This window comes from Aulonocara stuartgranti (genome assembly GCF_965226115.1).
Source record: "Aulonocara stuartgranti genome assembly, chromosome: 19".
Lineage (NCBI taxonomy): Eukaryota > Metazoa > Chordata > Actinopteri > Cichliformes > Cichlidae > Aulonocara > Aulonocara stuartgranti.
In genome coordinates, this window is record NC_138955.1 from 30,114,860 (window position 1) to 30,131,213 (window position 16,354).

The following is a 16,354-nucleotide window of genomic DNA, read 5'->3' on the forward strand; positions in this document are numbered from 1 at the left end:
CGAGTCTTCTATCAAAAGTTACAGCTATTTATATGAAGTTGTACAAAAACGCTTTCTTTCGCCAAGACAGTGCGTTTCTCACTGTTACATGAATTTGAATGGGGAACTCGACCGAAACAAAGTATAGGTTTTCATTATGTGAATAACTTGGAAATCTTAGCTCAAACAGCTGCAAAACCTGTTTTCCCAGCACGGGAACCTTGAGTTCTATAAGATAAAGCCATAAACATGTGTATCCGAGTCTTCTATCAAAAGTTACAGCTATTTCTATGAAGTTGTACAAAAACGCTTTCTTTCGCCAAGACAGTGCGTTTCTCACTGTTACATGCATTTGAATGGGGAACTCGACTGAAACAAAGTATAGGTTTTCATTATGTGAATAACTTGGAAATCTTAGCTCAAACAGCTGCAAAACCTGTTTTCCCAGCACGGGAACCTTGAGTTCTATAAGATAAAGCCATAAACATGTGTATCCGAGTCTTCTATCAAAAGTTACAGCTATTTATAGGAAGTTGTACAAAAACGCTTTCTTTCGCCAAGACAGTGCGTTTCTCACTGTTACATGCATTTGAATGGGGAACTCGACCGAAACAAAGTATAGGTTTTCATTATGTGAATAACTTGGAAATCTTAGCTCAAACAGCTGCAAAACCTGTTTTCCCAGCACGGGAACCTTGAGTTCTATAAGATAAAGCCATAAACATGTGTATCCGAGTCTTCTATCAAAAGTTACAGCTATTTCTATGAAGTTGTACAAAAACGCTTTCTTTCGCCAAGACAGTGCGTTTCTCACTGTTACATGCATTTGAATGGGGAACTCGACCGAAACAAAGTATAGGTTTTCATTATGTGAATAACTTGGAAATCTTAGCTCAAACAGCTGCAAAACCTGTTTTCCCAGCACGGGAACCTTGAGTTCTATAAGATAAAGCCATAAACATGTGTATCCGAGTCTTCTATCAAAAGTTACAGCTATTTCTATGAAGTTGTACAAAAACGCTTTCTTTCGCCAAGACAGTGCGTTTCTCACTGTTACATGCATTTGAATGGGGAACTCGACCGAAACAAAGTATAGGTTTTCATTATGTGAATAACTTGGAAATCTTAGCTCAAACAGCTGCAAAACCTGTTTTCCCAGCACGGAGACCTTGAGTTCTATAAGATAAAGCCATAAACATGTGTATCCGAGTCTTCTATCAAAAGTTACAGCTATTTCTATGAAGTTGTACAAAAACGCTTTCTTTCGCCAAGACAGTGCGTTTCTCACTGTTACATGCATTTGAATGGGGAACTCGACCGAAACAAAGTATAGGTTTTCATTATGTGAATAACTTGGAAATCTTAGCTCAAACAGCTGCAAAACCTGTTTTCCCAGCACGGAGACCTTGAGTTCTATAAGATAAAGCCATAAACATGTGTATCCGAGTCTTCTATCAAAAGTTACAGCTATTTCTATGAAGTTGTACAAAAACGCTTTCTTTCGCCAAGACAGTGCGTTTCTCACTGTTACATGCATTTGAATGGGGAACTCGACCGAAACAAAGTATAGGTTTTCATTATGTGAATAACTTGGAAATCTTAGCTCAAACAGCTGCAAAACCTGTTTTCCCAGCACGGGAACCTTGAGTTCTATAAGATAAAGCCATAAACATGTGTATCCGAGTCTTCTATCAAAAGTTACAGCTATTTCTATGAAGTTGTACAAAAACGCTTTCTTTCGCCAAGACAGTGCGTTTCTCACTGTTACATGCATTTGAATGGGGAACTCGACCGAAACAAAGTATAGGTTTTCATTATGTGAATAACTTGGAAATCTTAGCTCAAACAGCTGCAAAACCTGTTTTCCCAGCACGGAGACCTTGAGTTCTATAAGATAAAGCCATAAACATGTGTATCCGAGTCTTCTATCAAAAGTTACAGCAATTTCTATGAAGTTGTACAAAAACGCTTTCTTTCGCCAAGACAGTGCGTTTCTCACTGTTACATGCATTTGAATGGGGAACTCGACCGAAACAAAGTATAGGTTTTCATTATGTGAATAACTTGGAAATCTTAGCTCAAACAGCTGCAAAACCTGTTTTCCCAGCACGGGAACCTTGAGTTCTATAAGATAAAGCCATAAACATGTGTATCCGAGTCTTCTATCAAAAGTTACAGCTATTTCTATGAAGTTGTACAAAAACGCTTTCTTTCGCCAAGACAGTGCGTTTCTCACTGTTACATGCATTTGAATGGGGAACTCGACCGAAACAAAGTATAGGTTTTCATTATGTGAATAACTTGGAAATCTTAGCTCAAACAGCTGCAAAACCTGTTTTCCCAGCACGGGAACCTTGAGTTCTATAAGATAAAGCCATAAACATGTGTATCCGAGTCTTCTATCAAAAGTTACAGCTATTTCTATGAAGTTGTACAAAAACGCTTTCTTTCGCCAAGACAGTGCGTTTCTCACTGATACATGCATTTGAATGGGGAACTCGACCAAAACAAAGTATAGGTTTTCATTATGTGAATAACTTGGAAATCTTAGCTCAAACAGCTGCAAAACCTGTTTTCCCAGCACGGGAACCTTGAGTTCTATAAGATAAAGCCATAAACATGTGTATCCGAGTCTTCTATCAAAAGTTACAGCTATTTCTATGAAGTTGTACAAAAACGCTTTCTTTCGCCAAGACAGTGCGTTTCTCACTGTTACATGCATTTGAATGGGGAACTCGACCGAAACAAAGTATAGGTTTTCATTATGTGAATAACTTGGAAATCTTAGCTCAAACAGCTGCAAAACCTGTTTTCCCAGCACGGGGATATTGAATTCTATAAGATAAAGCCATGAATACATATATCTGAGCCTTCTATCAAAAGTTACAGCTGTCTTCATGAAGTTGCACAAAAACACTTTATTTCGCCAAGACAGTGCGTTTCTGACTATTACATGCATTTGAATGCAGTTCTCGCACGAAACAAAGTATAGGTTTTCATCTTGTGAATATCTTGAAAATCTTAGCTCAAACCTGTTTGCTCAACACAGGTATATTGAATATTATAAGATAAAGCCATAAATACGTAAATCTGAGCCTTCTATCAAAAGTTACAGCTAACTTCATGAAGTTGTACAAAAAGGCTTTATTTCGCCGAGACAGTGCGTTTCTGACTATTACATGCATGTGAAAGGAGTTCTCACACGAAACAAAGTATAGCTTTTTATGTTGTGAATAACTTAAAAATCTTAGCTCATATAGCTTTAAAACTGTTTGCTCAACACGGGGATATTGAATTCTATAAGATAAAGCCATAAATACGTATATCTGAGTTTCCTATCAAAAGGTTGAGCTGTCTTCATGAAGTTGTGAACGCTTTATTTCGCCAAGACAGTGCGTTTCTGACTGTTACATGCATTTGAATGGAGTTCTCGCACGAAACAAAGTATAGGTTTTCATTTTTTCAATAACTGGAAGATCTTGGCTCAAACAGCTGCAAAACCTGTTTCCCCAGCACGGAGATGCTCAATTGTATAAGGCAAAGCCATATTGATGTGTGTCTGAGCCTTCTATCAAAAGTTACAGGTAACTTCATGAAGCTGTACAAAAACACTTTATTTCGCCAAGACAGTGCGTTTCTGACTATTACATGCATTTGAATGGAGTTCTCGCACGAAACAAAGTATAGGTTTTCATCTTGTGAATAACTTAAAAATCTTAGCTCAAATAGCTTTAAAACTGTTTGCTCAACACGGGGATATTGAATTCGATAAGATAAAGCCATAAATACGCATATCTGAGTCTCCTATCAAAAGTTAGAGCTGTCTTCATGAAGTTGTGAACGCTTTATTTCAGTGCGTTTCTGACTATTACATGCATTTGAATGGAGTTGTCGCACGAAACAAAGTATAGGTATTCATTTTGTGAATAACTTGAAAATCTTAGATCAAACAGCTGCAAAACCTGTTTGCTCAACACGGGGATATCGAACTTTATAAGATAAAGCCATAAATATGTGTATATGCGTCTTCTATCAAAAGTTACAGCTGTCTGAATGAAAGCATTATAGCAGCTTACCTCGATCATGCGGTAGAACAGACACATGGGCCACCTACGTGTCCTCCTACGGAGAGGAGTAGTTGCCACAAACCTGCAAAACAAAAAGAAATGATCAGGTGACATGAACAGATTTATACAGCCATAAGCAAGAGATTCTTCCTGCCTGTGGGCGTCAAACTGAACCCCCCCCCCTCCTTACTGTAACTATCAAAACTATCATAGTCTAAAACTATCATCTCATATCAAAACTATTATAATCACATTATCTGACTTTATCAGTTATAACAATGAGAAACGGTAAACAATTTGGCAAATAAATGACTTATAATTGTGCTTACCTGGTCCAGATGATCCACAGCCCCTTTGCATTTGTTATAATCCAGGATGATGTGGGGCTTTCTCTTCCCAGAGTCCTGGACTTGGTAGCAGGAAACAGAAGAGCCCTGTCTCCCCATTTCACAGGCTTGTTGTCGTTTCATGTTGAGACCTGTACAGGCCAGCCAGCATCACAAGCCCCATGTAAGCCTGCAACTCCTCATCTATGTCCTTCCAGTCTTTTACTGACCTGTTGCCCCTGCAGGTTGGTGAAATGCAGGATTAGCTGCATAATGTCCTCTGCAAAAAAAAGATGGAAAGTGCTCACAGGGCTGCTGATCCTATACGAATTGCATAATGGGTTGGTCCTGGGGTTAAAATGGGGGAGGAAAAAATGGCAGGACCTCTTCGTGTGTGGGTTGCCACATGATTTCTCCATTTTTAGATCTCCACTGGCCATCCTCCAGTCTTGTCTCTTCCTCCTGCTCTTCTTCCTTCTTCTCCTTCTCCTCCTCCGCACATGAGCTGCAAAGCTCCTCGGTGCCTGGCAAAAATTCTTCTTCGCTGTCAGAAGTATCTCCACTGCTTGTGGAGAGTGCAAAACTGCAGCAACAGCCTCCTCTAAACAGAGTGCACGCTTCATTGTGTCTGTGCAGAAATGACCACTCAGACCAGGCTGCAAAGTATTCTCATAGACTTCAAAGGTGCACCTGAATAAACATGCTATACCATACATCCAATAAGAGAGAGGAGGCACACTCTTGATCAAGAAAAAACATAAACGCACGCCTTTGATCTCTCCCCCCCCCCCCCCCCCTCTCTTTCTCTCTCTCTCTCACACACACACACGCACATACATACACACACAATACCATTTTATGGTGGTTAGCTGTTTTATTGTCATGCATTTTACAAGGTAAGATAACCATGTCCTGCATTCAAAACCACTGAAAATGTCTATGGTGGTGCTGTGCCTAATATTGTGCTGGTGTATGCTGGGTAATGGCACAGCTAGCGACTGGGTGACTTTATTCACCCGCTTCGGCTGTTATCAGTCCATACAATGGGCGTTATTAGCACAAATCAGTCCCATAGATATGGAACATCTCCTGCTAGATTGTTCAGAAGGTTGTTATCATCCATCCAGATGGAGGATCACTAACAGGAGCGTGGGAAGACTCCAGAATCCACTCTGGCTGCAATCCGGTGGATACAGCAGTGTTTACAGGTAATACCATTTAAACGGACAGCATTTATAGAAAAAGTCAGCGAGTGTCAATAATGTTAATGTGGTTATCTTAGTAATACACCGAGTGCTAATATAACAGCTTTAAGATGCATTTGTAGATGTTATTATGTGTTTTACCGTCTTTATGGTGCTAGCTTAAAGTTACGGTGTAAACGTTAGCTTATATTGGAGTAAAGCTGTTACTGTTTAAACGATGTTAGCACAGAAATATTAGCTTCTGTCATGACTGACGAAGTACTAGTTAATAAAGTTTCCAGTAAAGTGTTTAATCGCAGCCACAGACTGACAGCAAATATCTCGATTAGCTTCAGTGCATCTGTAATAAATATGTGCAAGTTTCAGTGCTTCGTTTAAACTGTATGATACTTATACTGACCCAGGGTCAGTGTAAAATACAATCCTAGCTGTGTGAACAAAGCCTGGCTCCTTTAATCCTGCATGAAAAACCTCAGGATGCAGGCTATTATTACTCTTTCCTGCTGGCACACCTGTCACACCTGAGAGTCAGCTAGAAACGTACAGTGACGTGGACATCATGCAAAGACTGCCAGACTCTGTAATACTGCAAATGATCAGTGACTCAAGTTAACACTAAACTCTCTGTGTGCTGAACATTTAGGATTGAGTCAGGCTGCATCTGTGTTAGTCCTCTGACAGACTGGTGACCTGTCCAGGTGTGCTCTACCTATGACTACTGGGACAGGCTCTAGCTCCTGTAATAGAAATTTTATGTTATTCTCATTTAAAGCATTTAAGTGCTTATGCATATGCTTAGTTGTGACACTGTTATAGACTGTTCAATGAAAGTTTCTAAAACTAGATGAACTTACTTCAGCAGTTTGAGAAAACAACTCCCTTTACAGGTGCTGATAACGCTGAAGTAGCAGAGCTGACATGACTGAACTGTGATGTTTGATGTGTGTTTGCTCTCCTGTGCGCAGTAATAAATAGCTTGATCACAGCTCTTTCTGTGTTGCAGACTTTATTTAAAAAATTCCACGACACCCCCCACCCTCCCACTGTGAACATGAATTGAATATTCAGAAGACATTTGTTTAAATAGTTCTAGAAATCTGAGCTGTTGGTGTGTCCTTGGATTGTGTGGTAATAATATTAGAGCCTGCAATCTTTCTTACTGAATCTCTACTATGAGTCATGTTACCTGAGATTAATTCTATGTTTACCTGTCAGCCTGGACGAATGTGCTGTGTGAAGGAAATTAAATTAAATCAGATCTGAAATGCGTACATTTAAGGAACCTGTTCATATTTAATTGAAATATGAACCAGTGATTTTTTGATTGCTGATTCCAAGAGAGTCTTTGTGGAAATCCTCTTTGGCTTTTTGTTATTTTAATTCTCTTTTCTGTTTTCCAGAACAGTTCTCCACAGTCACTGTCCATATGGGTCAGTGGGACCAAGAAGCACTCTGCTAATGTGTGGACTCTGACCAGCAACATCCAGCAAGACCCAGACAGCGTTTTCTATCTCCCAGCTGGAGTTTTTTGTTTGTCTGTGACTGGAGAGTCAGATTTTTGTTGAGCTTCATACTTGCAGAGGTAAGTCAGTTTGCAGAGATCCCTCCCACCCTGGCTTTTATGTGCTAGATTTCTTATCTGAAACAGTAATATTTCAGTGACTGCTGCTTATACCACAGGTTAATACTGTTACTGATCCCTGATAGGAGAATCATCAATTTTGCCAGCAAAGAAGCCTGGTGGATGTTTGTTTACAGTCTGATGGTGGGACATCATGCTCTGCATCTTTAAAGTTTGTCTCTTGATTATTATTCATACCCAGTAATGTGAAGTATGCTCATATCTACTATAACTGAACCAACCTGGTGCTCTTCATTTATGGAGGCTGTTGAGTCTGAATGTTGGATGTTGTGTATCTCGTGTTCTCTGGGCTTTGTTGTCCTCAGTCTTTTTGCAGGATCAGAAAACAAAACCAGGAGGCGCGTAAATGTTTCTTCTCCATGATGTTTCTTCAAATGTTTCTTCTGGATGATGATATGACCGTGACACGGGATGCCACCTTTGGTCTTGTGATGAAGCAAAGCTCAGGAAGAAGTGTGATTAAATGGTACCCACATGTGTGCTGCTGAGAAGGATGTACAGGGGCACCTGCAGCCAAATCCAAGCTTCAGGTTAGTTGTAGTTGCAGAACGCTATAGGACTGAGACAGCTGAGGCATCAAATGTTTGATTAAACGGATGAAAAAGAGAAGTTTTTTCCCTATAATTATCACTTCTTAAAATCTGTAGCAACTTCAAGTCTTTCAGCATGCTGAGCATGCTCAGAATGTGACAATATATTTTTGTTCAATATTTAATTTCTTTCAGTTGCAATTGTTAAATGAAAAAAAATATATTCTTATAATTTAGCAAACTAATTTATCAAAAAAAAAAATATACATATATCTGTAGTAGTTTTAATGAATTAATTTGACACCTGTATTGAAAATACCATATTGTATTCATACAGAATCAGTATGGTATCATTGTTTGTCTGTTCACTGATTGTTGAAGCTAAGAGCTACTTTGATCTGTTTAGATCTAAAGTATCCAAAGTTGAGCTCTAATGTTTCTTCACCCCTGTGTGTGTGATATGTGATTTCCTACATGCTGGCAGAGCGGCAGTTTGTGCTCACAAATGGTGACGGTGTGGAGAGACGGTGGTGTTTCCTCAGAAGAACCAGCAGAGTCACAAAGGACACCAGTCCATCTCACCACCTTGACTTGCTGACTGATGTTCGTCTGCACTGCACAGAGGAAATCAACTAACCGAGGTTTGTCCAGTGACGTGTTATGAAATGTATATTTGTTTTATGCTTACAGATATGTTTTTCTTGACAGAGGCTCTGCAGAGGTTAGACAAAGCAGAGAAAACATGTGCTTTACATTTTACTGTGATTTATTGAGATATTTGTTGCCTGATGTTCAGCAGGAATGGAGAAATAGAATCAAAGGGAGATGTTTTTGATGTTTTTGTAATGATGTAAGTAAATCTTCAATATTATTTATTTGCTTGGTTATATTAGGAGTGTTTCTGAGTGAGGGGGAGAGGAGTCATCATCCAGGTAAAGTGACGTAGATCAGTGGATACACTTGTCTCCCCTTTAAAGGAGACGATCCAAGTCATCCTTAAATGTTAGTGCTTTCAAATACACAAACATTTTTAAAGGACAAAAATGAACATCCAACTTTGACTGTAATACAAAATAAATCTTTGCATGTGTGTTTTCAAACTCTCAGATGGGCAGCATATCAGTCTTGGACTGTCTAACCTGCCGGAGCAGCACTGAATGACCACCGCACGAGCATGTTCCTGCAACATTCAGCATCTGATCCTTCATCTGTGTGCTTCTGCTTTTGGTAAGTAGAGTTACCCAACTCCAGTAACTCTAAACACATGCCATCCATTTCTAACGGCCTGGTTACTTCCTGTCAGTTACTTTAGAAACCATGTGGTCACCTGACCTAACACTGTTTCTTCTTCTTCCCCTTAATGTTGAAGTGTCAAATGTCACACAGCTGGAGAGGAAACTACACCAGTGTACTGGGATGTTTCAGCAACACGTGCCAGATGCTGTTCCTTCATGGTGACATCACCAGAGACAGTCCCGCCCACCTCAGGACCCATTGATTATGATGATCTGATCCATCAAATCCCCAGCAGGTGAACCTTATTCATGACATAACACCGCAACAATGTAAAAAATTAAACAGCAACAGTCTAAATGTAAAGTGCATTCTAAAGTCCTCTTCAATAAATTGTATGCAAAGAGTCATTCAGGTCACTACAGAACCCAGAGTCTTCATCATTAAATCTCTGGTTGCTTCATTTTTATATCCTATATCAGATATTTTAAAGGTTAGCTTAGGTAAAGTTCCATTCTCATGGTGAGGCAAAATGCTTTATGTGTGTGTGTGTGTCATGAACGGCTATAAAAGGCCTATAATTAAAGAACAAAGCGGGGTTTGAGTTCGAGTTGCGGCAGACTGTCACTACTTGTAAATGGAACGCAGCCTTCCTACGGCAGACAGCTAATAACAGGAATCGGACGCGGTCCAGCCAAGTCCACAGCAACCACCATAGCAACCGCCTAGCATGACCTTAAAAACATATTCTGTCTTCATAACTATCAAAATCGTGAAATGATTTGCAAAGTGTGAAAGTGTTACAGCTGCAGAGAGCTATGGCGGTATCTATGGAAGCTGTTTACATAGATAATAATATACGATGTAACCATGGAGACAGTCAGTCACGTGAGCTAGCGGTGCACGTTTACTACAGTGAATAAGGTGATTGAGTGCACAGCGTCCACACTCTGCAGGGGGTAAAGACATTACTTCAATATTGTTTTATATTGATATATATTTGCCTTCTGTTGACCATCACCTCAGGTTCACCATTACAGTTTCAGCATACAAATGCACACTGTCTAAACACATTCAAAAACTCATGTCTCAGAAATAAGCACAGCTGTTCATGTTTGTCATTAGAGTTTTATTTGTAAGAAAATTATGAACTTCATATTGTGCATTAAATAAAAGAACATTTCACAACTCTTGAGTCAACAGAAACAGGTAACAGAAATGTCTCTAATGTGTACAGTGTAGTGTAAGCATTAAAAGATCATAAAGGAAACACTAACATTTATGTGAAACTAATTGTAATAAAAAATGAGCAGGTGCTTTATAGATTTAAAAGAAAGAATCTGAAAACAACACTTTTTTGGTCTAAGTGATCAAAGTAGAAAACAGAACTGATGTTCAAGAACAAACCGTAGCTGCACTAATATTACACATCTCGATCGTTGTACTGAACAGACATGTTGCTTTTAAAACCACATGCAGTGTGTGACCATGACTGTTCACTGAGACCATGAACGCCACTTCGCTGAAGCATTCTTATTCTTCTTCTTGCCATTAAATTGGAAGCAGAAGCAGCACGAGCTGATTTGATCTACTGAAAGGAAAAAGCAGAACATCTGAGTTGAAACCAGTCAGCTGAAATCATTAAGACAGGAACAAATTCAATGCAGTGTCTCAAGTGGCTTAGCCTGTTACAACTGTTGATACAAGCTAAATACGGTTAACACACAGTGTCAGGGAGCTCCAGTGTGGGAACTAGTGGCTTTAGGTTTGTAGTCATTTAACTTTCATCCATTCATTCATTTAATTCAGGAGGAAGAAATGCCAGGTTGGTGCAGGCTGGTTACATGCATTTGGTCCCATGCTGTCTTTAATTAAATGACTTGGTTCATTTTATGGCTGGGCTGTATGTGGGGTTATATCATGTTATTTGGGCAGGAGTACCTGTCCCCTGTTAGACTTAGAAAGTTTCTCCATAAGTAGAGTTTCTAACTCTTCTAGCACATCTGTGGCTGACAGCTTTTTGGTGGCTCTTTTTACCCCACACTGGTTGTGAGTGTGTAAATAGCCCCACTAGTTCTTTTGGGTTGCAGTTAACTTGGGAGGAAGGGGTGGGTATGCCATGATTAGGTGAATAACAATTATATGGGATACATAAATTTCACAATGCATGCATATATCTCTATCAATTAAACCTGGCCTGAGGGCTGCCATTTTTTACATTCAGTTATTTCTCTTAGAAATGTTGGAACTAAATAATGAATGTGTTACAGTTAAAGTGAAACACTGGTCAGTGTAAATGGCTCATTGGGACACAGAAACCTTTAAATTAAACCTGATATCTAGTGTCAAACAATATCAAAGCTGTAAAAGATGTTTACAGTCAGAATTTATAAAACTTTGATTGTAAATAAATTCAAACAAGTGAGCTTTTCTCTTTGTGCTGAATATCAACACTGTGGTTTCTTAGACTGTAAGCTTTACTTTAGTGCAACCAGTTGCAGAAGCTGCCACTCCAAATGTCTTTTGATAACAAGAAAAAAATACCTTTTCAGTACACGGCCTGAAGTTCTTCTCCGACATCTTCTGCAATCGGCTTTGTCTGCTGGTTTGAAGACAATAAACCACAAAAAAGATGATTTAGTCACTTTGTCTGTGTCATGCAGCTCGAATGTGTCGTGTAACGATGTTGAATAGCCGTCGTTATCCCTCTGCTTTGAGCCTTTTATCAAAAGTTACAGCTAACTTCATGAAGTTGTACAAAAAGGCTTCATTTCGCCGAGACAGTGCGTTTCTGACTATTACATGCATTTGAATGGAGTTCTTGCACGAAACAAAGTATAAGTTTTCATTATGTGAATAACTTGTATTTTACACTGACCCTGGGTCAGTATCAACTTCATGAAGACAGCTGTAACTTTTGATAGAGGACTCACACACACACACATATTTATGGCTTTGCCTTATAGAATTCAGCATCTCCGTGCTGAGGAAATAGGTTTTGCAGCTGTTTGAGCTAAAATTTTCAAGTTATTCACAAATTAAAACCTATACTTTGTGTCGGGCGAGAACTCCATTCAAAATGCATGTAATAGCGAGAAACGCACTAACGTGGTGAAATAAAGCGTTTTTCCATAAACTTCATAAAGACAGCTGTAAATTTTGAGAGAAGACTCACACACACATATTTATGGCTTTGCCTTATAGACTATAGATAAATAGATAAATATGTTTGTCTGAGTCTTCTATCAAAAGTTACAGCTATTTATATGAAGTTGTACAAAAACGCTTTATTTTGTCAACACAGTGCGTTTCTGACGATTGCATGCATTTGAATGGGGAACTCGCCCGAAACAAAGTATAGGTTTTCATTATGTGAATAATTTGAAAATCTTAGCTCACACAGCTTTAAAACCTATTTCCTCAGCACTGAGATGCTGAATTCTATAAGGCAAAGCCATAAATATGTGTGTATCAACAGTTACAGCTGTCTTCTTGAAGTTGATACTGACCCAGGGTCAGTGTAAAATACAATCCTAGCTGTGTGAACAAAGCTTGGCTCCTTTAATCCTGCATGACAAACCTCAGGATGCAGGTTATTATTACTCTTTCCTGCTGGGACACCTGAGAGTCAGCTAGAAACTTACAGTGACGTGGACATCATGCAAAGACTTCCAGACTCTGTAATACTGTGAATGATCAGTGACTCAAGTTAACACTAAACTTTAAACAGTACCTCTGTGTCTCTGTGTGCTGAACATTTAGGATTGAGTCTGCATTGACTTTATTTATTGAGACTTTAATGTGTTAAAAGCAGGTTGAAGACGGCTCAGAAACATTTGAAGATTAAAATTTAGCATTATAGCTTCTGGTGGTTTGTAAAGCCTATACTCAGCTGTAGTTTTTGTTACTAATTTATGTTTGTTGTTATTTAACACAGATTTCAGAAGAGCAAATATGCTTAATAGTTTAACTAGATTTCATTTGTCAGTGTGGGACTGCTGAGTCACCTGAAGAACTCATTTCATTCATTCTCCACATGATGTTCATTTACAGAAATGTTTCACAGGAACTGATTCCTCCCAAACTGTGAACTAGTGTCTTTCCATAGATTATCTCTGTATGAATGTACTTTTAAATGAAGGCAAGTGTTTGTCCTTTTTTGTTCCTCAGTTACAGTACGTGATATCTTGATATCAGGCGGTCAACACTGGGGGAAGACAAGAAGCAGACGTACTTCCAAGAGGGAGCTGCAGTGAGGACACAGCCAGGTCACTGAGGTCAGAGGTCAGAATCTGAAACAGCTCAGGTTTATATTTTAGGGGTTATAAAAAATCTAAATGTATTTATGAAGAAACCTTTAAATAATAGTCATAATTATGATTATTATAAGAAATATCAAACATTTAAGTGGATTTTCTGTTACACATATTGTGTTAGCCCTGCAATAAACTGGCAGCCTGTCTTTGTCCTGTATCAGCTGGGATAGGCTTCATCCTCCCGCAATCCTGAATTGGATACATTGTATTCCAATTATGTAATCTGATTATTTACAAAATCAAGGTATCTAATCAAAATGTAAGTAATAATTATAAAATGGGAAAGCAGAAATAAGTGTGACATGAATGTAACCGTGTTAGCTGACATAGAGGACAGCTACATGTAGTCTGAAAAACCTTTGTTGTCAAGTTTGCAGGTATATCAGCACGAGACATTCTTACATAGAAGAGACGTTAAAGTCTCTAACTCAGTGAAGCATTATTGGTCCCATCTGTTTGGATAAATATAGTAAGTTGATGTTTGTCCATTTATTGACACATTTTCTTAAGTGCTTATCCAGTTCAGGATCACAGTGGAGCTGCAGCTGGATATGTTCACTAAATAAACCTTACAAAAGTTAACAATAAACCTGCATCCATGTACGTTGTTGTCCACAGGATGAGAAAATCAAACTGGAACACTGTGGAACATGTTAATAAATGTTTGTGTGTTTATGCCTGCGTCTTTCACAGGAGGCGCTGGAAGGTTTCCCTAATAGTTCCTGGTGAATCAAAGCAGAACCATAAAGGTTGCTGGATTGCATGATGGCATTACCCCTGAGCAGTCATCCTGTTAAAGGAGGAACCAGTTAGAAGCTGTTTTCAAAGTAGCTGAGCAGATTTCATCTCAAGTAAGCGATTAACTGTTTGTTCATCTGTTCTGCCACTTAAAGAGCATTTAAGGACATCTTTCGAGTGTCCAGCTGAATTAATTCTACTGGCTCTCATGGTCATTTGTTATTATAGACATATTTTTCATGTTCATCCAGCTATTTAGTAAATTCTATCTATTTAGTAATATCCGTCAGCTATAAAATGTAATATAAATATAAAAATATCTAAATATCTCCTGCCCTTTATGTTTTAATGATGTAAGTCTGTTATCGTGTTACATTAGCATTCCTCACATATCAATGAGATGCTGAACAGTAAAATCCTACTGACGCAGCAGAGGGATAACGACGGCTATTCAACATCTTTACACGACACATTCGAGCTGCATGACACAGACAAAGTGACTAAATCATCTTTTTTGTGGTTTATTGTCTTCAAACCAGCAGACAAAGCCGATTGCAGAAGATGTCGGAGAAGAACTTCAGGCCGTGGACTGAAAAGGTATTTTTTTCTTGTTATCAAAAGACATTTGGAGTGGCAGCTTCTGCAACTGGTTGCACTAAAGTAAAGCTTACAGTCTAAGAAACCACAGTGTTGATATTCAGCACAAAGAGAAAAGCTCACTTGTTTGAATTTATTTACAATCAAAGTTTTATAAATTCTGACTGTAAACATCTTTTACAGCTTTGATATTGTTTGACACTAGATATCAGGTTTAATTTAAAGGTTTCTGTGTCCCAATGAGCCATTTACACTGACCAGTGTTTCACTTTAACTGTAACACATTCATTATTTAGTTCCAACATTTCTAAGAGAAATAACTGAATGTAAAAAATGGCAGCCCTCAGGCCAGGTTTAATTGATAGAGATATATGCATGCATTGTGAAATTTATGTATCCCATATAATTGTTATTCACCTAATCATGGCATACCCACCCCTTCCTCCCAAGTTAACTGCAACCCAAAAGAACTAGTGGGGCTATTTACACACTCACAACCAGTGTGGGGTAAAAAGAGCCACCAAAAAGCTGTCAGCCACAGATGTGCTAGAAGAGTTAGAAACTCTACTTATGGAGAAACTTTCTAAGTCTAACAGGGGACAGGTACTCCTGCCCAAATAACATGATATAACCCCACATACAGCCCAGCCATAAAATGAACCAAGTCATTTAATTAAAGACAGCATGGGACCAAATGCATGTAACCAGCCTGCACCAACCTGGCATTTCTTCCTCCTGAATTAAATGAATGAATGGATGAAAGTTAAATGACTACAAACCTAAAGCCACTAGTTCCCACACTGGAGCTCCCTGACACTGTGTGTTAACCGTATTTAGCTTGTATCAACAGTTGTAACAGGCTAAGCCACTTGAGACACTGCATTGAATTTGTTCCTGTCTTAATGATTTCAGCTGACTGGTTTCAACTCAGATGTTCTGCTTTTTCCTTTCAGTAGATCAAATCAGCTCGTGCTGCTTCTGCTTCCAATTTAATGGCAAGAAGAAGAATAAGAATGCTTCAGCGAAGTGGCGTCCATGGTCTCAGTGAACAGTCATGGTCACACACTGCATGTGGTTTTAAAAGCAACATGTCTGTTCAGTACAACGATCGAGATGTGTAATATTAGTGCAGCTACGGTTTGTTCTTGAACATCAGTTCTGTTTTCTACTTTGATCACTTAGACCAAAAAAGTGTTGTTTTCAGATTCTTTCTTTTAAATCTATAAAGCACCTGCTCATTTTTTATTACAATTAGTTTCACATAAATGTTAGTGTTTCCTTTATGATCTTTTAATGCTTACACTACACTGTACACATTAGAGACATTTCTGTTACCTGTTTCTGTTGACTCAAGAGTTGTGAAATGTTCTTTTATTTAATGCACAATATGAAGTTCATAATTTTCTTACAAATAAAACTCTAATGACAAACATGAACAGCTGTGCTTATTTCTGAGACATGAGTTTTTGAATGTGTTTAGACAGTGTGCATTTGTATGCTGAAACTGTAATGGTGAACCTGAGGTGATGGTCAACAGAAGGCAAATATATATCAATATAAAACAATATTGAAGTAATGTCTTTACCCCCTGCAGAGTGTGGACGCTGTGCACTCAATCACCTTATTCACTGTAGTAAACGTGCACCGCTAGCTCACGTGACTGACTGTCTCCATGGTTACATCGTATATTATTATCTATGTAAACAGCTTCCATAGATACC

General features: G+C 38.7%; 1 long non-coding RNA gene across 12 annotated transcripts; it reads left to right on the top strand.

Moving 5' to 3' along the window:
* The first annotated feature begins 5,167 nt into the window (after nt 1-5,167).
* LOC309696134 lies at nt 5,168-16,103 on the top strand. 12 transcript variants are annotated; one of them, XR_014273355.1, is made up of 12 exons: nt 5,168-5,580; nt 6,978-7,159; nt 7,285-7,342; nt 7,525-7,749; nt 8,234-8,390; nt 8,643-8,751; nt 8,857-8,976; nt 9,119-9,280; nt 13,153-13,266; nt 13,992-14,149; nt 14,576-14,633; nt 15,587-16,103. It is a non-coding gene; the product is annotated as an uncharacterized lncRNA (long non-coding RNA). The 12 variants fall into 12 exon arrangements; XR_014273357.1 differs by having other exon boundaries at nt 5,168-5,268; nt 5,500-5,580; nt 7,285-7,749; XR_014273346.1 differs by having other exon boundaries at nt 7,258-7,749.
* Nucleotides 16,104-16,354: the final 251 nt, after the last annotated feature.